Source organism: Ovis aries, chromosome 17 (genome assembly GCF_016772045.2).
Source record: "Ovis aries strain OAR_USU_Benz2616 breed Rambouillet chromosome 17, ARS-UI_Ramb_v3.0, whole genome shotgun sequence".
Classification (NCBI taxonomy): domain Eukaryota; kingdom Metazoa; phylum Chordata; class Mammalia; order Artiodactyla; family Bovidae; genus Ovis; species Ovis aries.
Window position 1 is genome coordinate 59,990,906 of NC_056070.1, and position 25,546 is coordinate 60,016,451.

Sequence of the window (25,546 nt, forward strand, 5' to 3'; positions counted from 1 at the left end):
CAGAAGCAATACTGTCATGAGATCAATAAAGACTTTTAAAATGGATTCACTGATGGCTTAGCTGGTAAAGAATCAGTCTGTAGTGCAGGAGACCTGCGTTCAATCCCCTGGTTGGGGAGATCCCCTGGAGAAGAGAATGGCAACCCACTCCAGTATTCTTGACTGGAGAATCTTAAATCTTAAAAATAAATAAATAAATAAAAGACTGGCCATCATTATAATACATAAACACTGTAGAGTGGGCATGGATATTATTCCCATTTTAGAGACCAAGAAACTGGGTCCAAGAATGATTCATTCATCCCAGGTCCCAAGTCCATTAAAATAGTAGACTCATGATTTAGCATAGAGCCTCATAATTCCAAAACCAGAAGTCTTGTCACTGCAATCCACAGCTTTCCGAAAAGACTCAAGAGTCTAGCAGAACAGATCAAACTCCAGAGACTGGAATTCATTCTCCAATAAGGTTGGTGCCGGGAGCCTCATTCCAGCCTCATGGCGGTGGCTAGAGGTGAGCTAAGATGAGCCTTCCTCCCAGACTTCCAAGGACTTTTTGGTGCCAAGACAGAATGAGACCTACACCCTCCATCAGAGGTGTTGAGAGATTTCCCTGGCTCAAAAGTTTTGTTTGCTTGGTGTGACGGGTTAATGGAATTACAGGGAAGAAGCAGAAGATGAAAGGAGAGGGAGAAATTTGGAATCACGCTACATTTTCCGTTCACTGTGTCTCTGACTGATGCTGTGTAATATGGCTGTAAAAATACATGAAGCAAAATCTAAAGGGAGGGGGAAGTCTATGTAAATGGGCCAGGTGGATAATACTTGGCGTGTTGTACATGTTTCTGCACATGGTTTTATCAAAGGGGATAATTACAGCGTATGGAAAATAGGACATATTGTTTCCATATGAGAGATAAAGAGAGAGTGTTAGAAGTGATTAAAGGGACTTAAGGGTGTAGAATGTTCTCATAATGAGAACTGCTTGTGTCCTAGAACGAGTGGTGTTTTTTTTTTTTTTTTTTTTAAGCCAGAATTGCAGAAGTCTTTCTTGCATTCTATAAAGGGAAGGCTTCTTAAGTTTTTGCAAGTTTGGCCAAACTCAAAACGTTAGACTCACCCGGGCAGCCTCTCTTCATTTCCTGAGTCTGTTTTGTCCGGGGATTATCTAGGCAGGTCTCCTTTGCATCTGGCAGCTTCACCGATGGGCCCCGCAGCAACACAGCTGATGAGGTCAGGAAAGCTAGAGCCTGACAACAAAATCACCAACAACCTGATTAAAAATTGGGCCAGGGACTTTTGAATGGACATTTCCATAAATCAGATACACAAAAGGCCAATAAGCACGCGGAATGACGCTCCACATTCCTACGCACTACGGAAATACACATCACAACATAGTAAGACACCACTTCACACCCATTAGGATGGTCGTCGGAGAAGGCAATGGCAGCCCACTCCAGTGCTGGAGCAAATCCCATGGACGGAGGAGCCTGGTGGGCTGCAGTCCATGGGGTCGCCAAGATCCCGACACAACTGAGCGACTTCACTTTCACTTTTCACTTTCATGCATTGGGGAAGGAAATGGCAATCCACTCCAGTGTTCTTGCCTGGAGAATCCCAGGGATGGGGGAGCCTGGTGGGCTGCCGTCTATGGGGTCCCAGAGAGTCGGACATGACTGAAGCGACTTAGCAGTTGCATTAGGATGGTTGTAAGTAAGAAAATTAAACATAACGAGCTGATGAAGATGTGGAGAAATCGGAATGCTTGTATATGGGAATGGAAGGTGTAGAAGTCACTCTGGAAAGCCATGTAGCAGATCCTCAAAAAGTTAAACATAGCATCGCCGTGTGTGTGTGTGTGTGTGTGTGTGTGTGTGTGCGCGTGTATCAGTCACTCAGTTGTGTCCGACTCTTTGTGACCCCATGGACTGTAGCCCACCAGGCTCCTCACCATGTGGCCCACCAATTACACTCCTGGGTATATGCCCAAAGGAGTTGAAAACTGGGAGCTCAGTTTGGTGCTCTGTGAGGACCTAGAGGAGTGGAATGTGGGGTGGGAGGGAAGCTCAAGAAGGAGGGGATATATATATACACACATATAGCTGATTCATTTTGCGATACAGCAGAAACTAATGCAACATTTTAAAGCAATTATATTCCAATTTAAAAAAAACTAGGAAAAATATTTTAATGGTTCATTTTATGGTATGTCAATTTCACCCCAATATAAATAAATAGGCAAATAAAAATAAAGGGTGGAGCTCACTCTCTTCCCCTCCACCTGCCGAGACCAAGAACCCTTGACCTTGCAGTGAAATATCTGGGCCTCCAGCTCAATGCCAATAGCACTAGCCTCCTTCGAACTATAACTTCCCCTCTTGGAACTAAGCTGGATGGACCCTGATGGTAAGTAAACAAACTGACTTGATTCACAGAAGGGTTTTGATACAATATCTGCCCAAGGCTGCCCAAGACATGGATTATTGCAAACTTTTTCCCTCAAATCTTTTCCTTTGTTATTAGAATTATTAGGAAAATAATTCTAGCAGATATAGAGGGAGCTGGCTGTTTCGGGCTTTGTCAGTCTCTGTTGCTCAGCAACCTGGCTTGACTGTCAAGGAAATTGGCATCCATTAAGAACTGCGTGTCATTATAACTTGGAGGTGACCTGCCTCAATGTTATCATAGTAATAGATATAGAGGCAAGTCTTTCTTTGCCCCTTGCTCACTCTGAGTCCCTGGGCAAGACATTACCTCCATTTTCCTCATCTCTAAGATGAGCATAGGGCTTCCCTGGCGGCTCAGCAGTAAAGAATCCTCCTGCAATCCAGGAGATATGGGCTTGATGCCTGGGTCGGGAAGATTCCCTGGAGAATGGTATGGTAACCCACTCCAGTATTTTTGCCTGGGAAATCCCATGGTCAGGGGAGCCTGGCGGGCTACCATCCATGGGATTGCAAAAGAGTCGGACACAACTGTGCAACCAAACAGTAGCAAGAGGGGCATAACCGTGCCTCGGGACGCTGTCGTGAAGTTAACAGAGCATTCATTCAGGAGCTGCTCAGATAATACTATTCTTTTCCCTTCCTGCTATCCTAGCCTGGTCTGAGAGGTTTACAGTGGGAATAAGGATGCCCAATAAGGAATAAGGCAGCTGTGAAAGGGCACTGATGGTGTGACTTTAGCTTACTGATGCTGTAGAATCCTGATCGATCTGGAAATGGATAAGATCACTACACACAGAGGAAAGCTGCAGCCCAGAGAGGTTCTAAAACTTGAGAGAAGTCACACAGCAAAATACCCACAGAGCAAGAGTTTCAACTTGGGTGACTAAAGCTCCAAAGCTATAGACGAGGCATTGGGGTACCATCTGTGGGTGAGGATTCAAGTGCCTCCTTCCAGCTGGGTAGATGCCAACTCTTGGGCACAGCATGCTCAGTGGTCCAGGTACCTTGCAACACAAGGTCACTTGCACGGTCAGAAACAGTGCACTGGCTGAGTAGAAAGAATCTTCCAGCTCTAAGTTACCACTTTCCTATGTGTCTCTGGTAAGCAACAGAGGAGGACTGTTGAAAAATAATTCTGCTTAGAATATATATATTTCCCAGAATTTGTTCACTCCACAAATATTTATTGATTTCTTGGTACAGGTCACGTTTTCTTCCAGAAACCAAGTACACAAGATCCCTGTGAGTTACAGAAAACTCCAGGACATGGTGAAGGACAAGAAAGCAGTGAAGGATAGGGAAGCCTGGCATGCTGCCGTCTATGGGGTCACAAAGAGTCGGACATGACTGAGCAACTGAACGACACCACAACTGTGCACAGAAAACTTACACTCAAGCGGAAAAGAGAGAAATTAGGTCAGAGAAACATCCAGAGGATTTTGGATTTATAAGCACTAAAATGGGGAAATGCAATAAAATATGCAGGGCATGCTAATTTTAGTTCGGTGAGCAGGGATATTCTCTTTGAGGAAGGGATATTTAAGTAGAGACTGAAATAGATAGAAGGAGCTGGCACTGACCTGAGGAAAGAGTATTCCAGGCAGAGTGAACCTCACAGGCAAAGGCCCTGAGGTCAGAACAAACCTGCCACGTTTAAGAGACAGAGACGCTATGTGGCCAGGGTGGGACGGGCTGGGGGTCGGGAGACAACGGGCAGGTTTGAGGACAAATCACGCAGAACCTCAGTGAACTTGAATGACCTAAGAAACGCAATCTCACCGTAAGCAATCTAACAGATGGCATAAAAGATTTAAAGGGCTCATGGTCATCCATTATCTCAACTTCTAGAGAAAACTGACTAGAGATATTTTGGTGCATGTCTTTTCAAACATTCTATTTCATATCCTATCATATAAATATATAGGGGACTTCCCTGGTCATCCAGTGGTTAGGACTCTGTGCTTCCACTGCAGGGGGCATCTGTTCAATCCCGTGCCAGGCAACTAAGATCCCACATGCCACATGGCACAACCAAAAAAACAGAAAAAGAAAGAAAATATATATATATATACACTTACAAGAGTAGGATCATACAATACATCCATGAAACTAGCCTTTTATTTTATTTTATTGTGTGTTTATTAGTTAATACATCATAAACATCTTTCCATGCCTGTCCATTTAGCTATTACATGGAGTTCACTTGGACACATGTCTGGGACAGACTAGGCGCTCAACAAATATTTGTATAAGGAAAGACTGAAAGGAAAAAAAAAAAGGAAGTAAAGAAGGAAGAAGGGAAGGAAGGGAAGAGGAGGAAATAATTTCTAACCGCTGCTTCATCTTCCAGCGGGAGATTACAGATTAATTTCACGAGCTGTTTCCTGCTGTGGGCGTTTAGGGAGCTTCCGGTGTTTCACTGCATCAGCGATGCTGCCATGACATCGCCATCTCGTCCTCACACCTCAAGATACTTCTCAACCACATCCTCAGGATGATCTCCCAGAAGTGGGATTTCTGAGACCAAGGGCATATCCGTTTTTTTCTAAGGAACGTGCCCTCCAGAAAGATTGATCAACGTACCCTCCCACTGGCAGTGTCTGAGGGCTCTGAGTAAAATGTCGCTTAGGAAAGAAAAACAAACAAACAAACAAAAAAAAAACCAGGATATGTTTACTGAGCATCACTGGATTTCTGAAAGCTCTTATTTTCTGAAAGTTCATCTTATTTCACTCAGTCATGTGGGCATCTTTTCCCACACAGAAGATGGGGAACTAAAGTTTCTGATCCTTCCTCCTCCTTGGAACATTTCCAATGTGAATTTCTCAGACTTCGAGAAATGAGACCGGATGACTGGGGAAAACTCTTTTTCCGTCTCTGGGTTTGGTGTTACTGAAAGACCAGCCCTGGATCAGATGCCCCCTTCCTTCTGCAAAATTAAGAGGTGCAAAAAGATTCCCTGTGCTGACTGCCAGGTCCTTTCATAAGTCACTGGTTTTAATATTGATTTGGCAACTCCAATAATGATTTCTTCTTTTAAAGAGTAGGACTTGGAGGCAAACTGCAGAATGCGGCCATGAACTTGACCGTGAACCTGGCTATGAACCCAGCTATCAACCCGGCCATGAACCCAGCTAGGAGCCTGGCCATGAACGTGGTCTGAGCTGTGATTGTTCACAACACTTTCCACATCTCTCCTACCATCTTTTAACCAAGAGCCCTTTACACGGCCATTGCTTTTGGCCTTTCCATCCTACTACAAAGGAGAACCTCAAAGTTCCTAAATTACGGAGGAAAGACAACTGAGGTGAGGCCTGCACCATTTACAAATATGCAGGGTTCAATATTACTAAATAAAGATAGAGTCTTCTCTTTCCAAGAAAGATTTCCTTGAAAATCTTTCCACGTAGGAGAAAAACTCTTTTACCAGTTTAGAGATGAAGAAATGGAGGCCAGGAATGCGGTGATATCTTTGAGCCTGGTCACACTGTGGTCAGCAGCAGAATCTGAAATGGAGTCAGGACCTCTGCTTGTCTGGCCCATGTCCTATGAAATTATCTGCTCTCCTGTGTGCTTCAAACATTCTCGTCAGCATGACCCTTCCTCTATTTCTTTTCATTTGTTTTTAAAGATTTTTTTGATATAGACCATTTTTAAAGTCTTTATTGAATTTGTCACAATATTGCTTCTGTTTTATGGTCTGGTTTTTCTTGGCTGCAAGGCATGTGGGATCTTGGCTCCCCAACTAGAGATCAAACTCACACCACCTGCATTGGAAGGCAAAGTCTTAACCACTGGACTTCTAGGGAAGTCCCTTTTTTTTTTTTTTTTTGGCCATGCTATAGAACCCACCTGCCAATGCAGGAGACATAAGAGCTGTGGGTTTGATCCCTGGGTCAGGAAGATTCCCTGGAGGAGGACGTGGCAACCCACTCTAGTATTCTTGCCTGGAGAATCCCCATGGACAGAGGAGCCTGGTGGGCTACAGTCCACGGGGTTGCAAAGAGTCAGACACGCCTGAAGTGACATGCATGGCTTGTGGGATCTTAGGTTCCTGACCAGATAGCGAATGAGGGCCCTCAGCCGTGAAAACTTGGTGCCTTAACCACTGGACCACCAGGGAATACCCGACCCTTCCTCTTTAGCACCAGGGAGCTGGGAAAGCAGAGAGCCAACACATGAATCTGCTGTGGACGTACTTGGAAAAGCTAGGCCCAGGCGGAGAAAATGGAAGGAAAACTCAATTCTGCCATTTTACCAACCCAAGAACCATCTAGAAAGAGCACTAGTCCAGAAGTAGCCCTTTTCCTTTGCTTTCTCATTTTTTCTTTTTCTCAAGGTCACTCTCCCATACCTGCTGCAGACTCAGCAGGAAGGTGTGATGGGTGGATTGTGGTCCAAGTCAGCTCTGGAGAGACATTTCCAAGCTTCCCCCTCCCTGCACTGCTCTGAGATGCCCACTTCACTATGAGTCTGGCAAACCTGGGAGATCTTCCAAACTCTGAGAAACATCCCTGTTTTCTTTGGGGGACGATTGAAGACTTCGAAATCCTAACTCTTATCTGCAGGGATCCATGGGATGCTGGAGAGTGTTGGGATAGAGGAGACTGTGAAGTGCTTACAACGAGGACCCACAGAAATGCCTAAACACTCAGAATAATAAAGCAACCTTCTCCTTCCTACACTGGAGGTGGGGAGGTGGGTAGGGAAGAAAACAAAGAGGGTGGGCCAGGAGGAAAGGCAAGGAAAAGGCCAGGGAGGGTTTACAAAGGCAGCCCTTCAGACCCTACAGCCCACTAGTCTCAGTTATTTCCCTGGCGTGGGTTGGCCTTGTCCTCCATTCTCTGGCTTCTCTGCCCTTGCGTTTAGCTACTGTTTATTATCTATTCCTAAAAGGCCAAGAGAGGCCCAGAACTTGGCCTTTGTTATTAGATGGACAGACTGTTAGTGCCGGGGAGGCTGGACTGCCTCTGGACCCATCTCTTCCCTCCCAGCCCACCCCCATCCCCTGCCTCACCCTCCATGCAGTCAGCCAGCCAACAGGAAACGGCACACTCCAAGGATCAAGCAAAACCACTTGTGGTCCACACAGCACAGAACCAACAGTGAAGAATCCAAGTGAACCCCCTCTTTATCTTGACCCAAGGACAGGGTGAGTGCTCAGTGAAATTGTCAGAAAATGCCTGAAGAGTCTCTGAAAGGATTCACCATCTTCCTGATGCGGTCTGTTGTCGACCGTGTCTCGGAGGCGGGGACCTTGGTGGCTCCAGGAACTATGATCTGGACAGGCGCTGTGACTTCAATTTCAGTCTCACTCTACAGATAAAGATACTGAGCTTTAGAGAAATTAAGTCACCTGTCCAAATTTCACAGCAAATGAGCAACAGAGCTACAATTGTAAACCAGGTACCCCTAGGTTCCAGCCTGTGTTCAACAGCCAAGTGATCCAATATGGTAGCCACCAGCCATGGGTGGTGACTGAACTTGCCCAGGCACATGGTTTCTAAGTGCTGAGGGCAAGATGGGAATCCAGAATGTCCAACTCCTAGCCACCAACTCTTACCTTCTAACTACCTATATATATCTCCCATGATCCCTACCAGAGTTACTTCCAGGCTCTTCTAAACTCTTGCACTCTTAGACAAGATGCAATAAAAAGAGCCATGTTCCAGCCCCAGCTCTGCCACTTCTCAGCCCAGCGAGGCACTGCCCCTCTCAGACCCCTGGTTCTCTATCCATTAAATGAGAATACAGATAACATCAAGGCTCTACAGCATCCCAGGATGCAGAGAGGGAGAAGAAATCTCCTGACCCCCAGTTCATCCAGGGCCACTTCCAGAGTGTCTGTAAAATAGACACTGTGTTATCAATCTTGTTTCCTAGGAGGGAAAAAAAAAATCTTTGAAAACCACGAAGTCTTTGAACTTCCAGGGCCTGCGCCGCCGTGAGTGGAGAAGAGAGGGAGAAGGTTGTGGCTTGGAGATGAAGCCAAAATGAAAGAGGGTCAGATCAGCCTCTGGGTCATCCAGCCAAGTCAGATACCAGGTGAAGCTTTGCTTTGAGTTTTGGGAAGATGGGAGCCTGGCTTAACCAGGAAGGGGTGAGCAGGGGGACAAAGGTGAGGGCATCAGGGCAGAGGCACCAGAGGGCAGAGCCAACAGAACAGAAGCCTGAACTGTGTGAGGACTTCCCTGGCGGTCCAGCGGTTAAACTCTGAGCTCCCAATGCAGGAGGCCCAGGTTTGATCCTTGGTCAGGGAACTAGATCCCACATGCTACAACTAAAGATCCCAGGTGCCTCAGCAAAGACCCAGCACAGCCAAATAAATAATGAAAGAAACTAAAGAAAAAAAGTTTAAAGAGAAAAAGAAACTAAAGAAAAACTAAACTGCAAAAAAAATAAGAAGAAGAAGAAAAGAAACCAGAACTGTGTAGCATGCTGTGAGTCAACTCACTGCATCCTCAGCCCTTGACTACCCAGCCCTCCTTTTGAGTCTACCGTCCCATTTTACAGATGATAAAGCTGAGCCCCAGAGAAGACACACGACTGCCCGAGGTCATTCCTTCTTCTAAAGATGCACTCAACATACAGTCACAGAGCACCATCCAGATTCTAAGAGTTCACAGCAGACCTGGGTCCCTTCTGTGTTTAGAAGCTCTTGGGAACATTCACAGATGAAGAAAAGTCAAAACAGTATCACACACAAACCGGGGTGTGAGTTACTGCTTAATGCATGTAACAAATGAACATATTGAACACCATTCCAGGTGCAACAAAACCATGTCATTGGGCTATTCATGAATAGCCCAATTGAAAGATTTATTTAAAAAATAAATCATAAAAGGATGTTCATATATCAACAAGAGATATGTTCCAAGCATAGAACATAAGTTCAGAGTCATGCAACAACTGTCTCCTCCTTTCAATGTTCTCAGGACACTTCTATGTGCAGATATACAACCACTGGGGGATAATCTCAAACATCACAATTTGCAGCCTTTGATGAACTTGAGGCTGAGATGAAATCACCCCTTCCAGCGTCTACTTTAAACCAAGCCTTGCTGGATAAGGAGGAAGTGGGAAATAGGGCCAGCTTTTGGGCTCCCTGAGCACCCAGTTCATTGAGGAGGCTCATGGGTACCACAAGGCAGAGACAATCAGGATGCTTTGATGGGCGAACTCTGTGCAGAACCTGCGTGCTCCGTTGCTAAGTCCTGTCCAACTCTTTGCAACCCCAGGGAATGTAGCCCACCAGGCTCCTCTGTCCATGGGATTCTCCAGGCAAGAATACTGGAGTGGGTTGGCATTTCCTCCTTCAGGGGATCTTCCCAACCCAGGGATCAAACCCACATCTCTCATGTCTTCTGCACTGGCATGCTCCCATCCTCTGAAGTCATGGCGAGTTTCAGGACCCAGGAGGGCAGACCGTTGGGGAGGCTAACCCTGATCATTTTGCAGCACCATGACTCTGAGACCATCTTGTCATGACACAGGCTTCCTCCCTAAGAGACTCCCGTGGACCTCGACACACCCCCACGTCCACGGAGTCAGAACACATTAGAGCGAAGTTTTGTTCCCCAGAGCCTCTCGTCTCAGCAAAGCCAGCTAATTCAGATTTAAACTCCCTCTTAATAGGCTGAGTTGCTGAGCCTTCTAATTAATGCCACATGTTTCCCTCAGCTGTCATCCCGAATAAATGTTTACAAAGCTATTAATGTACTGTATTTGTAAACCGGGACAGCTCAGCTTTGGGGAGTCATGTGGTATGCATTTTCTCCTCAAAGATGGAAAAGGCTTAGCAATAATAAATACATTGTTTTGCAGGGATGGGAGCAAGGCGTTGCCTGAAAAAAAAAATTTATTGCAAGCTTCCTGAGACAGCATGGCTGTGTGTACGTGAGGAATGGAAGATTTCTTGAGTTCAGAAGAGCTACGAGGGGCCGGATTTGGCCCAGGTTCACGCTTGGAGGGGAGGAACTCCAGGGGCAGAAGAAAGCACTGGTTTGAGATCCAGAGACCTGGACTCTGGTTCCAGCCCCTCTGCTCACCAGCCTTTTGGGAACTCAGTTTATCCATCTGGAAAATGGGAGGCTGGACTCTTCGAATTTTTCCATCTTTCTTTTTTAAATTTATTTCTCTGTGTTGGATGGTAGTTGCAGCAGGCAGACTTGGGGTTCAGGGACTGTAGTTGTTGCATTCGGGCTCAGTAGTTGCAGGCATGGGCTCATATGGGGTCTTAGTCCCCCAACCCAGGGATCGAACCCACATTGCAAGGCAGATTCTTAATCACTGGACCACCAAGGAAGTCCTAAGAATTTTCCATCTTGGATCCAGGATTCTAGTCTTGATTTGTCCTCTGCTTTGACCTCCAGAGGACACCTGGAAGGCTCTTGCATAAGCTCTTCTAAGGGTCCCCATGGCCTAAAGATAAAGTCCTAACATCTTAACATAAGACCCCAAACTTGGCATCATCTTACCTACATTCTTCGGCCCCATTTCCAACCCCGCCTGCTTTATACTCCAGCCATGCTCAACGCACCACTGCTTTCCTAAAAGGAGCCCCACTGAGGCTCACTTCTAAGCCTCTGCCTGTGCTGGCTTCTCCACCAGCAGCATGCTTTTCCCTTCAATTCCCTGCTTACCTCGCCTATTTCTACACGTTTTGTCCACATCACTGCTTACATATCACTTTCCCTTGGTAGCCTTTCTGGAACTCTCAGGTCCCTCCCAAATGCACCCACAGTACCCAGAATGCCTCCTGCCTCAGGGCAGTGTTACCTACAAGTCCACCCATAACGTGTAAGTGTAAGCTCCAAAAAGAGCTGAGGTGCTGTCTATTTTATCTGATGTTATTCCCCAGTGCCTTACAAACAGAGGGGACTTTCAACCAGTTTTGCTGATGAATGTGAAGTAAAAGATGATAGGGGCAAGTTTCCAGCACAAAGGAGAGTTCAGGGGTCTTTCAGATACTTTCCAGCTCCAGGTATTTTGACTCAGACATATATCATCTTGCAGGGCCCTTTCCATTGCTGACCAGATTCACAATCATGAGCTCAGAAAGGTAAAGTCACTTGCCCATTGTTATCCAGCTAGTCTGGAACTGCAGCCCATATTTAAACCTAAGACCTTTAGTCTCTAAAAGCCCAGACTTTCACCTACTATGCTATTCAATCCCCCTAGCAGTGCCACTACCCCTGCCCACCTAAGTTTGACCTGATTCCCACACTTGCTGATATAAATGGCCTTAGCACAGTATCTAGTTATTTTCTACCTATTTGTCATGATAATTACTCAGGATACACTCATCAGGACTCTGGGTTTAAGTGACAGAAAATCAACTCCAATTGACATTCATCAAAGTAGGGAAGTAGAAAGATAATAATTCTTCTGTTGAATCACAGAAAAAGGCAGGCAGGAAACAGGTCCTAGGGATGCCCAGAATCAAGGACTCTGACCCGGCAGTCCTCCGTCTCCACTCTTTTTCAAAGCCAGCTCCCACCAAGAAGCTGGAATTATAGCCACACCTGAGTAAAGATCACAAACATAGTCTTTCCTATCAGTTCCCTTGTAAAAATCCTAGGGAAGCAATTTGATTGGCCAAGCCTGAGGCACATGCTCCTGCCTGGACCAATCACTGTGGCTGAGGGTGGAATATGATGATACTAGGTCCAGAGCCCCATGTTTACTTGGAGTTGGGGAGATGCCTTTTCCAAAATTCTGGGATATAGCCCTTCATTTTCTTGGAGTTCAACATTTGATGAAAAGAAGCGACTAAATCAACATACAACTAAAGCCCAGTGCACAACAGCTACCCCAGAGGAAAGCAGAAAAGGACCCTGTTTCCAAATGAATTTTGTAGAGCACTGTCCATGGGAATGGATGGAAGAAAAGCAAAGCGTTCTACCACCTGCATTTGGGTTCGCTCACTTTTGCATCAAGAGTGCCTAAGACAGTGCCAGGTATATAGTAAGTGCTCAATAAATACTTGTCAAAGGAACATGTTTGTGAATGAGAGCAATATGTCTTGTAAGAATATGAAAATGTCCCTGCTTCATCACAAGGTTCAAGGGTCTAATCAGCATGGATTCAAATCTCAATGTCAGCACCTCCAAGTTGTTCAACTAGGGGACATCACTTCATCCATCAGAATCTCAGTTTTAGGCTCTATAAATGGGAAATAAGATGCCTATCTCCTGTTGTTGAGAATGGAATTAAATAACCTCTCTGAAATACCTGGAATGGTGCTGGGACCCCAGACTGCTGTCCCATCTGTGGCACAGAGTGGATGGTGCTCTTTTTTTTTGTTGTTAATATTTATCTATTTGGCTGCACTGGGTCTTAGTTGGAGCATGTGGGATCTTTAGCTGCTTCATGCAAACTCTTAGCTGTGGCATGTGGGATCTAGTTCCCTGACCTGGAATCAAATCCAGGGCCCCCTGCACTGGGAGCTCAGAGCCCCAGCCACTGGACCACCAGGGAAAAAGTCCCTGGATGGCATTCTTTATAAAAATGTATCCCACTCCCTCCCCATGTGGCAGTTTAGCTTGACTTTTTGTGCAATAGCAGTTTTCCAAATTTACTTGTTCAACATTTAGAGCGCAGCAAAAAAAAATATGAAGACAAGACTTTTTGTGAGAGCTAGCGTCCTTTACAACAAAACGTGATTTTCCTACAGACTCTCCACGGTGAATTGAAAACGGCTTGAACTGGTTCCCTTCCAAGCAGCAGACACAATTGCTGCCGACCTCATGGCTTTTTGGAGGGAGAGCTGGCCCTTTCAGGGGTATTTCGATGCTCTGGGCTCGGCTGACTCTATTTAAAAAAAAAAAAAAAAATTGGTGTGAAATACCAACCTGGTTGAAATAGCAACACTTCTGAAATTGCTGCCGATGTTCTATAACACAAAATCCAAAGAACATACAGGTCCCTTGACATCTTCTCTCAGCACTACGCACGCCCAGTATTCTAAGCCCCCAAGCCAAGAGCACGAGTTTTTCACAGATATTGGCAACCACCTGAAGGTAATACAGCAGCAGCTAGGCCAGAAAGGATGCTGAAACTATTTCCAGGATTCTATAAATCCACAGTAACATTTTTGCTTTTTTTTAATCCATCCTATCTCCCCTGCCCCCCACAACCCCCTTCTGCTCCTTTAGTTCTCTATACCCCTCCCTCTTCCATGACAATGGAAGAAAAATATTTATCTCCATACGTGAGTATGAACCACACAGAACTCATCACCAAACAGAGGAGCGCATCACTCTCGATTCCACTTTGGAAAACATTTCCTCTCTTCCATTCCTCCTGATCCAAGAAAACTTTCTAGAACATGTGTTTTTGGCTTGCCTAGGTTCAGGATTCCTGGGCTACAGGCTCAGCAAGGTCCCCGTGTCTTCTTGAATCCACAAAGACCCCGGACATCGCATCCAGTCTTTGGAGTCCTGGGTGCCCCTTGAATGATGGTGGGGAGCAGATTCCCCATGTCCTGTGCACCAGGAATCTGGACTGGACTGGCTGATTGGTCTTATTTAAAGCAGCAAATCCTGGGACTTCCCTGATGGTCCAGTGGTTAAGTCTTCGTGTTCTCAATGCAGGAGGTGTGGATTTGATCCCTGGTTGGAGAACTAAGATCCCACATGCTGCATAGCACAGCCAAAAAAATTTCTTAATTAAATAAATAATTAGGGCTTTCCTGGTGGCTCAGTGGTACAGAATCCGCTTGTCAATGCAGGAGACAAGGGTTTGATCCCCGGTCAGTGAACTAAGATCCCCCATGCTGCAGAGCCACACTACTGAGCCCACAGGGCACACTAGAGAATCTGTGTGACCCATCAAAAGAGCCTGTATAATGCAGCAAAGATACTGTGTGGCACAGCTAAGATCGAGTGTAGCTGAACAAATAATAATAAAAATTTAAAACAATATTTTTTAAAAAGTGAGTCTATTTAATAAAGAAAAATAGGATGTGAGTTAACCACATATGCTACTCTAATGTGGCAAAAGAATCAAAGGGAGGTAAGCAAGTGAAAAACCAAATTTGAGAATTGCCCACTTAAAGAACCGCTAAAGCTTTCTCCCCACTGCCACCAAAACTCTGATCGAAAAATATTACCTTCACCAACTAACCACAGTGCCTAGAGTTCTTGCACTGCTGCTTCTCGGAGGGCAGTCTAACTCACTATATCCCTTTGGGCAAGTCCCTTCACCTCCTGAGCCTCAGTTTGTCCATCTATAAAATGGGTCAGCTCTTTCCTAGTGGGCTTCCCTGGTGGCTCAGATTGTAAAGAATCTGCCTGCAGTATGGGAGACCGAGGTTTGATCCCTGGGTCAGGAAGATCCCCTGAGAAGGGAATGGCAACCCACTCCAGTATTCTTACAGAATCCCATGGACAGAGGAGCCTGGTGGGCTATAGTCCATGGGGTTGCAAACAGTGGTACACGACTGGGTGACTAACACTTTCCTAGTAAGAATATCAGATTCTCCTGAGTTAAGCCTATGGTTTAGAAATGCTAGTTCTCACACTGGCTGCATGGGAACCACTGGAAAAGGTCATTAAAAAGCACTCGTCCCCAAACTCCAGCCTCAGAGAGTCTGATACAGTAGGTCAAGTGCAGAGCTTGGGGATAATCTGAACTTACCTCCTCGGCAATTTTGATCAAGGGCCAGTTTTAAGAGCCACTCAACTGAACTATTAAAAATTGTTCATTGATCATTCAACAAATACTTGCCAAATATCCCCTCTAGGTCTTGTCCAGTTCAGGGTAACAGAGAATGATGAGGTCTCAGCCCTCTGGGATCCTACAATTTCAGATTGTAGAAAGAGCTTGAACTTGAGATAACATCAACTCCCCGTGTGCCAGTTCCTATTAAAGAGTTGTATGTATATTAACTGTGGCACATTGGATTTCCACAAAAAAAGACCACGGCATATTGCCAGTTCCTAATGCCTTTCCAGAATTTTGCCACTCCCCCGTCAGCCAATGGAGTCTTTCTGTTCTCCCTGAAACTGAGGGAAAATGTCTTTACTTCCCCGTGAGCAGGAAGTAGAAGCAGTGACCCTCTGTGGCAGCCAAGTCAGATCATAAAAGGAAATAAGCATTTCTTCCACTTGGTCTTCTCTCTCTTGGGATGCTCATCCTTAGAACCTAAGCACCATCTTGTAAGGAGGCCAAGTAGCCCCAGGAAGATGCCACGTGTAGGTGATTTGGCTGTCTGGTCCAACAGAGGCCTGGCCAGTCACTAAACACAAGAATGGACAAGCCTACAGCTGATTACAGCATCCAGCATTCCACCTGTTACCAAGTGGAACATAGAGCTTGTCCCCAGTGAGCTGGACCCAAGTTGGAGATTTATTAGAAAATCAATGTAACTCCCTTTTTTTAAAAAAAAATCAGATACGCTTTTTTTTAACATTTCATTTTATATTAGCGTAGCCTGGTGGTTCAGCAGGTAAAGAATCCACCTGTAATGCGGGAGACCTGGGTTCAATCCCTGGGTTGGGAAGATCGCCTGGAGAAGGAAATGGCTACCCACTTCAGTATTCTGGTCTGGAGAATTCCATGGGCTGTGTAATCCATGGGGTCACAAAGAGTCAGACACAGCAGAGCGACTTCCATTTCACATAGCCAATTAACAATGTTGTGATAGTTTCGGGTGGACAGCAAAGGGACTTAGTCATATACATCTATGTATCCATTCTTCCCCAAACGCCTCTCGCATCTAGGAAGCCACATAACACCGAGCAGAGTTCCCTGCACTGTACGGTAGGTCCTTGGAAAACTCCCTCTTTTAAGCCACTAAGATTCAGGGCAGTTTGTTACACAGCAGTAGGTAACTATAAGATAAGCCCACAAGAGCTCCACAACCCTACAAGAAATGCACAATTTCTGCCTTTTGACAGATGAGAAAACTCAGGCTTAGCAAGGCAAAGCCACTCGTCCCACTTCACACAGATAACCAGCAACACAGTCAGATTTTGAACCAAAGCCTGTCTTCTCAGAATCCACGTTCTTTGTTGATGTGAGGGGTCAGCAGGTCAGTCTAAAGGGTGTAGAATGTTTGAGTTGGGAAAAGACAGGGGAGGAAGTGATGGAAGAGATAGGCCAGGAAATGAGCTTAGAGAAAAAGCAGAGCAAGCTGGAAAAAATAAGCAGACGTGCCACTGGAATTAAAATCATTCAAGGTCAACCTCTACCTGGATCAGCTAGGAATGCTTCCTACTGTGCAAATACCAGAGGAGAATCCGTGGCTCGGCACTCGATACCCAAGTCAGAGGGACTGGGAGGGTTCTTTCCATCTTCCCATCTCTTCCTTCAAGAGGGATTGGGGGCTTGTCCTTGGAATCCCACTTCTTCCTGCTCTCCCTACTCCCAAGTTTTCTCCCTCAAACACGCAGCACCTGATTCACGTGGATGAGATACTGAGGAAGCAGACATTAAAGAACATCTTTCTTCTGGTGACAATCCATTTCTCTCTCCCTCTTGCTTGAAAGATGGGCCCTTCAGCAGGGACTGAGAAAATGAGACTCCTTCATATTCTGGGCAATACTTGCTGGTTTTCACCTTCCTGAGTGTCCCCTGCACCCCCCAAGGGAGATTATAAAGATAATCATAATTTATTCAATGCCAGGGACTGGGTTAAGTACGAGACATCTACGATTCTATCTGCTGCACTTCAGAATGGGCCATGGTGGAGATTAAATGACCCATGACACATGAAACAGTCCCATGTCAGACTCTCAAAAGCTAACTTTATTGACCACCTGAGGCTCTGCCGATAATAGTAATTCATTAGGATGATTACTGATTACAACTACCCTATGAGATAATACCTCTTATGATATTAGGTTTTAGGTCCTGTGACATCCCTATTTCATGATGACAAAACTGAGGCGGTGACAGCATTGGTCCAAGATCACACAACTTACAAGCGGCAAAGCCAGGACGCACACTCAGGATACTGCTGCAATGGAGTCCATGCTTGTAAGCAAAGCGCACGTTCACTCCCAGGTGCCCCTCGGTGCCACCAGCCCCCATCTTGCCTTTCCTCTCATCTCCTAGCTTCCATGGCTCATTCTTTGCCCTGCAACCTACAAGAGCCCAAGCGCGATTCCAAGCCCGTTGTACTTCTTCGACCAACAGCTTCGTAATACTATTACTGCTGATGGCTTTTCATTCCCAATGCCAAACCTGATTTGGAGTTCACGAGGCTGAGGGTTTCAATCCAGGCCCTGTGGACAGGCTCCGGGAGCCCTAAGTGACTGGAGTTTACAGACAATCTAATTGTTATTGACATCTGTGTCTGATTATTCATCAAAGAGGAGCTGTCTTGTAGGCCGAGTCATTCTATTCCTCGGCCCCCTTTCAGCCTCCCCACTCATGACCAAACATGGATGCACCGGCAGGGGCAGGCCAATCAATCGTAATACCACTCTCCATCTATCAGAGGTGCTTTTGTGGGCTTGGGTACAGGCATAGATCAGAGAGAGGAAAACGGGAAGATGAAGAAATGGATGAATATTATTGTGCATTGAATCTGAAATGGAACCATTTACGCAAACAGAATAGATTATATTACAAAAAAATATCCATCTATCTATAGGTAAATATACATCTACATATATGCATACACTTAGAGGTGATAGGTAGGTAGATAGATAGATAGGCTGAATTATGTCTATATCTATATTGATATCCTCCACCACTTGAGAGGGTAATTATTAAGAAGCGTGTCGCTTACCAATTCATTCTGCTTGGGTGAAGCCCAATGTCCCAGGAAAATGTCCAATTTCATCTTGAATGACATTTGTGTCAAGTTAAACAACTTTGATCATAATCAATCCAATAAGCTGATAAATTACCTTGCCCCACTCTACCAAAAGAGCAGCTTATTTGCGTCATAAATCTGTCCTTCATTTTATTTCGTTCCGTTTTTTTAGAGGGTCCCATTGGCCGTATCTCCCTTTGTAGGGTTATCTTGAGAAAACTGAAACCATCGGCCTCTGCCAAATGCTGGCTGCATCTGACTTCAAGAGTTTTCACAATTCCTCTTGATTTTCAAAATGTCTGAATACCTCACAACATCAGTCAGACAAAGGTCATTTGCAAAGAGTGGTCAAAGTTTCACACTGAGCCATCCATACAGTGACACAGTCTTTTGGAACGGCTGGCATATTGGTTGGTTACCATGATGACCCTGATGTACTCAGCCACAGAACTAAGGTGCTTTTTTCTTCTTTTGGCTGAGCCATGCAGCATGCTGGGTTTTAGTTCGCCAACCAGGGATCGAACCCTTGCTCCCTGCAGTGAAAGCTCGGAGTCCTAACCACTGGCAAGTCCTGGGGCTTTTCTTTGCTTAAAAAGAAACTTGGCACATGAAAACAACAATGTGTTCTACATACTACCAGAAAGACAAAAATTTAAGAGACTGATGAGCCCAAGTGCTGATGAGGATGTGGAATGACTGAAGCCCTCATACCTTGTTAATGAGTCTTGCGCACTAAGTTATGTCCCCCGAAATTCATACATTCAAGTTCTAACTCTCAGCAACTCAGAACGTGAGGGTACTTGGAGATAGGTTCTTTAAAAAGGTGACTGAATTGGAAGTTCCCTGGTGATTCAGTGGTTAAGGCTCTTTGCTCCCAATGCAGGGGGCCCAGGTTCAACCCCTAGTCAGGGAACTAGATCCCACATGCCTCAACTAAGTATTCACATGCCATAGCTAAAAAGATACTGCAAGCTGCAAGGAAGACAGAAAATCACACATGCCACAAGTAAGACCCAGCAAAGCCAAATAAATAAATATTTTTTTTTAAAGTGAGTTGAAATGAGGTCATTAGGATGGGGGCTAATCCAATATGACTGCTGACCTTATAAGAAGAGATTAGGACATGAACAAACACAGAGGGAAGATCATGTCGAGTGATAGGGAGAAGACAGTCGCCTACAAGCCATGGAGAACGCAGGCCTGGGCAAAAACCAACCCTGCCAGCACCTTGATCTTGAACTTGGATTCTAGCCTCCAGAATTGTGAAACACTAAATTTCTGTTGCTTAAGCCACCCAGTCTGTGGTACTTTGTCATGGCAGCTCAATAAACTAATACAATGAGGATGCAAAATGGTACAGCCACTTTAGAAAATAATTCACCACTTATTATAAATGTAACCATTTTCCAATAATCTGCCTGCAATGCAGGATACTTGGGTTCTATCCCTGAATGAGGAAGATCCCCTGGAGGAGGGCATGGAAACCCACTCCGGTATTCTTTTTTTGTTGTTGTTTTTTTTTTCACTCCGGTATTCTTGCATGGAGAATTCCATGGACAGAGGAACCTGGCAGGCTATAGTCCATAAGGTCGCAAAGAGCTGGACATGACTGAGTGACTGACATTTTCACTATCATACTAGTAATATTCCATTCCTAAGTATTTACCCAAGAGAAATTAAAACATTTTCACACCTAAAAATGTGATCTATAAATGAATATTTTAACATGCTGCTGCGGCTGCTAAGTCGCTTCAGTCATGTCTGACTCTGTGCGACCCCATAGACAGCAGCCCACCAGGCTTGAAATAATTATTTACAATAGCACAAAAAATTGAAAGAACCCAAGTACCCATCAACTGAGGAATGACTAAACAAATTATGGTATATCCATACAATGGAATACTACACAGCAATAAAAAGGAACAAACCACTGACATATACCAAAACATGGATGAAGCTCAAGAGCATTCATTCTATTAAGTGGTAAGAGCCAGACACCAAAAATTATATAAAATAATTTCCATTTATAGGACCCACTGGAAAAGTCCAACCTAAATGGACAGAAAACAGATCAGTGGTTACCAGGGGGCTGGAAATGGGAGTAGGGAATTGATTACAAAAGAACACAAGGGAACATTATGAGGCAATGGAAATGTTCTATTTCTTGATTTCTGTGATGGATTCATGTTAAATTCATCAAAATGTATTCTACAAAGGATGTTTTATTGCACATTAATTGTATTTCAATAAACTTAAAAAAATAATGAGTTGTCTCTCTTGGCATAAGGGGTATAAAATGTTTAATGAATTTTTATTGGAGTATAGTTGCTGTATATTGTCACTCTGCTTATTTAACTTATATGCAGAGTACATCATGAGAAACCCTGGACTGGAAGAAACACAAGCTGGAATCAAGATTGCCGGGAGAAATATCAATAACCTCAGATATGCAGATGACACCACCTTTATGGCAGAAAGTGAAGAGGAACTAAAAAGCCTCTTGATGAAAGTGAAAGAGGAGAGTGAAAAAGTTGGCTTAAAGCTCAACATTCAAAAAACGAAGATCATGGCATCTGGTCACATCACTTCATGGGAAATAGATGAGGAAACAGTGGAAACAGTGTCAGACTTTATTTTGGGGGCTCCAAAATCACTGCAGATGGTGATTGCAGCCATGAAATTAAAAGACACTTACTCCTTGGAAGGAAAGTTATGACCAACCTAGATAGCATATTCAAAAGCAAAGACATTACTTTTCCAACAAAGGTCTGTCTAGTCAAGGCTATGGTTTTTCCAGTAGTCATGTATGGATGTGAGAGTTGGACTGTGAAGAAAGCTGGGCACTAAAGAACTGATGCTTTTAAACTGTGGTGTTGGAGAAGACTCTTGAGAGTCCCTTGGACTGCAAGGAAATCCAACCAGTCCTTCCTAAAGGAGATCAGCCCTGGGTGTTCATTGGAAGGACTGATGCTGAGGCTGAAACTCCAGTATTTTGGCCGCCTCATGAGAAGAGTTGACTCACTGGAAAAGATCCTGATGCTGGGAGGTACTGGGGGCAGAAGGAGAAGGGGATGACAGAGGATGAAATGGCTGGATGGCATCACCAACTCGATGCACATAAGTTTGGGTGAACTCCGGGAGTTGGTGATAGACAGCGAGGCCAGTCGTGCTTCGATTCATGGGGTCGCAAAGAGTCAGACACGACTGAGCAACTGAACTGAACTGAACTGATAGCTGCTTTACAATGTGGTGTTAACTTCTACTGTACAGCAAAGTGAATCAGGTGTTTAAATTAGGAATGTCTTGCTCGAAAGCAAATTGGCAGTTCTCTCTCAAAATATAAAATATACATTTTTTGGACTCAGCATTTTTATTTCTAAGAATCTGACCTGCAAAACTACTTGCATATTTATGAACATATCGGTAGCAGTGTTGTTTATCACAGCCCAAAATAAGAAGCAACCCACAAAGAAAAAAAAATCTATCACAGAAACAGGAACTCAAAAATATACACCCAAATGTTCTTGTCTTTACATTAAGGGTGGAGAAGGGGTGGGAATTGAAGAAATAGCACATTTTACTCAATATTTTTCTGTTCATTTCAATTTTTACACAGAGAATGAATTCTTACTCTGTGTAATATTGCTTAACCCTGGGATCAGAACCCCCATTTAAAAAAAAAAAACTTCTGCATTTATTTATTTTTGACTGTACTGGGTCTCACTGCTTTGTGGGCTTTCCCTAGTTGTGGGCTTTCCCTAGCTGTGCAGAGTAGGGGCTACTCTATTTACAGCGTGCAGGCTTCTCATTGCGGTGGCTTCTCTTGCTGCAGAGCGTGGGCTCTAGGCGCTCAGGCTTCGGTAGCTGTGGCTCTCCAGCTCTAGAGCACAGGCTCAGTAGTTGTGCTGCACGGGCTTAGTTGCTCTGAGGCATATGGGATCTTCCCAGACCAAGGATCAAACCCCAGTCTCCTGCATTGGCAGGTGGATTCTTTACCACTGAGCCACCAGGAAAGCTCAGAACTCCCATTGTTATAAATAATACAATGCAAACCTCTCTCACTCCATCATCCTCTCAAAGTATCCCCTACCCAGCTCTCTCCCTTCTTTGACATACACAGATTGTTCCAAGAAAACTAATTAACTGAGATGGATACCGACCATTCATTGGTTTTACTAGATTCAAGGCAATGCCATTCTTCAAGGGGAAAAGAAAAAAAAAATGCTAGGTGATAGATTCTTCTAGTGCACAATGTTACCAAAATAATGACAGCTATTAAAAATGAAAGAAATTGACTGATTTCACCCAGGGGCAGACTTGATGAACAAGAATGTCATATGCTTAGGGAAGGTTTACTGAGTTGGCCCAGTGACAGGAACAAAACTGGGAAGAGAAAAGGATGAAGAAATCATCAACCATTTACACCATGGAGGAGGGATTAGAAACGCTTAGGGGAAGAGCAGATGGATTGATGTCAAATCCAGGTCTCCCTGACCTTAGAGGGTAAATATAAAACGAATCAACTTCAATTACAGTGAAAAAACACGGAGTTCCTTTGGAACAAAGCTAGGACCGGGGACTTTGACTTTGCAAATATCTAGTGTGCTTGCAACACTTAGCCTCTGAGGCTGCCCTAGGAGCCTGTACGCCCTGCGCTGACCAAGGGCTGGCTTTCCCCTGTGGCCCACTCCTAAAACTGAGCAATCAGATATTCCCGTTGTTGTTGAACTCATCAACCTTGGTGAACCCAAAGATTTGCTTGAGTGACCTGGGTTATAGGAAAGGAAGGTGAAAGCTGGTAAGTCCTTGAGTCCCTGAGGCCATTTCTCCTCCCCAACCCTGGAGAGAATTATATCTCACCTTGAAGGTCCCTTGAATTTTTCCAGGTGAAGGTTCTAGGAACCATGGTCTCACTGAATTGCTTCTTAGGAAGTTTTAAGATGAAAGCAGAAAATCAAAGGATGAGAGGAAAACTTACTATGAAAATCCCTAACAACAGATCAACAGGCATCTTAGTAACTTTGCCAAATCCTGTGATTATTTTCTCACTTAATTTGACAGGAAGGGATTCCATTAAATCAGGGGCCAGCAAAATTTTCCTGTAAAGAGTCAGAGAGTAAATATTTTCATCTTCGTGGGTCCTCTGGTCTTTGTCACGACTACTCAACTCTACCATTGCAGTGCAAGGGCAGCCAAAGACAACACCTAAGTGAATATATGCGACTGTACCTCAATAAACTTCATTAATAACACGGCAATTTAAATTTCATAGAAATTTCATGTGCTGCAAAATATTAACTTTCTTTTCTTCTTGCTTTTTAAAAAAAATTTTCAACCACTGAAAACCATAAAAAGCATTCTTAGCTCTCAAGCCTTACAAAAACAGCTGGTAGGGCTAAACTTGGCTCATGGGACCTAGTTTGCCAGTTCAGTCACTCAGTCATGTCCTACTCTTTGCGACCCCATGAGTCGCAGCACGCCAGGCCTCCCTGTCCATCACCAAATCTCGGAGTTCACTCAGATTCATGTCCATTGAGTCAGTGATGCCATCCAGCCATCTCATCCTCTGTTGCCCCCTTCTCCTCCTCCTGCCCCCAATCCCTCCCAGCATCAGAGTCTTTTCCAATGAGTCAACTCTTCACATGAGGTGGCCACAGTACTGGAGTTTCAGCATTAGCATCATTCCTTCCAAAGAAATCTCAGGGCTGATCTCCTTCAGAATGGACTGGTTGGATCTCCTTGCAGTCTAAGGGACTCTCAAGAGTCTTCTCCAACACCACAGTTCAAAAGCATCAGTTCTTTAGTGCTCAGCCTTCTTCACAGTCCAACTCTCACATCCATACACGACTACTGGAAAACCATAGCCTTGACTAGACGGATCTTAGTCAGCAAAGTAATGTCTCTGCTTTTGAATATGCTATCTAGGTTGGTCATAACTTTCCTTCCAAGGAGTAAGTGTCTTTTAATTTCATGGCTGCAATCACCATCTGCAGTGATTTTGGAGCCCCCCAAAAATAAAGTCTGACACTGTTTCCACTGTTTCCCCATCTATTTCCCATGAAGTGATGTGACCAGATGCCATGATCTTTGTTTTCTGAATGCTGAGCTCTAAGTCAACTTTTTCACTCTCCTCTTTCACTTTCATCAAGAGGCTTTTTAGTTCTTCACTTTCTGCCATAAGGGTGGTGTTATCTGCATATTTGAGGTTATTGATATTTCTCCCAGCAATCTTGATTCCAGCTTGTGCTTCTTCCAGTCCAGCATTTCTCGTGATGTACTCTGCATATAAGTTAAATAAGCAGGGGAACAATAGACAGCCTTGACATACTCCTTTTCCTATTTGGAACCAGTGTGTTGTTCCATGTCCTGTTCTAACTGTTGCTTCCTGGCCTGCATACAGATTTCTCAACAGGCAGGTCGGGTGGTCTGGTATTTCCATCTCTCTCAGAATTTTCCACAGTTTATTGTGATCCACGCAGTCAAAGGCTTTGGCATAGCCAATAAAGCAGAAATAGATGTTTTTTCTGGAACTCTCTTGCTTTTTCCATGATCCAGCAGATGTTGGTAATTTGATCTCTGGTTCCTCTGCCTTTTCTAAAACCAGCTTGAACGTCAAGGAGTTCAAAGTTCATGTATTGCTGAAGCCTGGCTTGGAGAATTTTGAGCATTACTTTACTAGCATGTGAGATGAGTGCAATTGTGCAGTAGTTTGAGTATTCTTTGGCATTGCCTTTCTTTGGGATTGGAATGAAAACTGACCTTTTCCAGTCCTGTGTCCACTGCTGAGTTTTCCAAATTTGCTGGCATATTGAGCACAGCACTTTCACAGCATCATCTTTCAGGATTTGAAATAGCTCAACTGGAATGCCTTCACCTCCACTAGCTTTGTTCGTAGTGATGTTTTCTAAGGCCCACTTGACTTCACATTCCAGGATGTCTGGCTCTAGATGAGTGATCACACCATCATGATTATTTTGGTCGTGAAGATCTTTTTGGTACAGTTCTTCTGTGTATTCTTGCCACCTCTTCCTAATATCTTCTGCTTCTGTTAGGTCCATACCATTTCTGTCCTTTATCGAGTCCATCTTTGCATGAAATGTTCCCTTGGTATCTCTAATTTTCTTGAAGAGATCTCTAGTCTTTCCCACTCTGTTGTTTTCCTCTATTTCTTTGCATTGATCGCTGAAGAAGGCTTTCTTATCTCTTCTTGCTATTCTCTGGAACTCTGCATTCAGATGCTTATATCTTTCCTTTTCTCCTTTGCTGTTCTCCTCCCTTCTTTTCACAGCTATTTGTAAGGCCTCCCCAGAAAGCCATTTTGCTTTTTTGCATT

At 44.4% G+C, this 25,546-nt stretch overlaps 1 long non-coding RNA gene across 10 annotated transcripts in view; it reads right to left on the reverse strand.

Moving 5' to 3' along the window:
• LOC121816955 (uncharacterized) overlaps positions 1-25,546 on the reverse strand; it is a 345,801-nt gene that overhangs the window by 171,860 nt on the left and 148,395 nt on the right. For all 10 annotated transcript variants that reach the window (XR_009596891.1, XR_009596890.1, XR_009596884.1 and 7 more), the window contains one exon: positions 1,118-1,247. This is a non-coding gene — a long non-coding RNA (uncharacterized LOC121816955). The remainder of the gene's footprint in view (positions 1-1,117; positions 1,248-25,546) is intronic.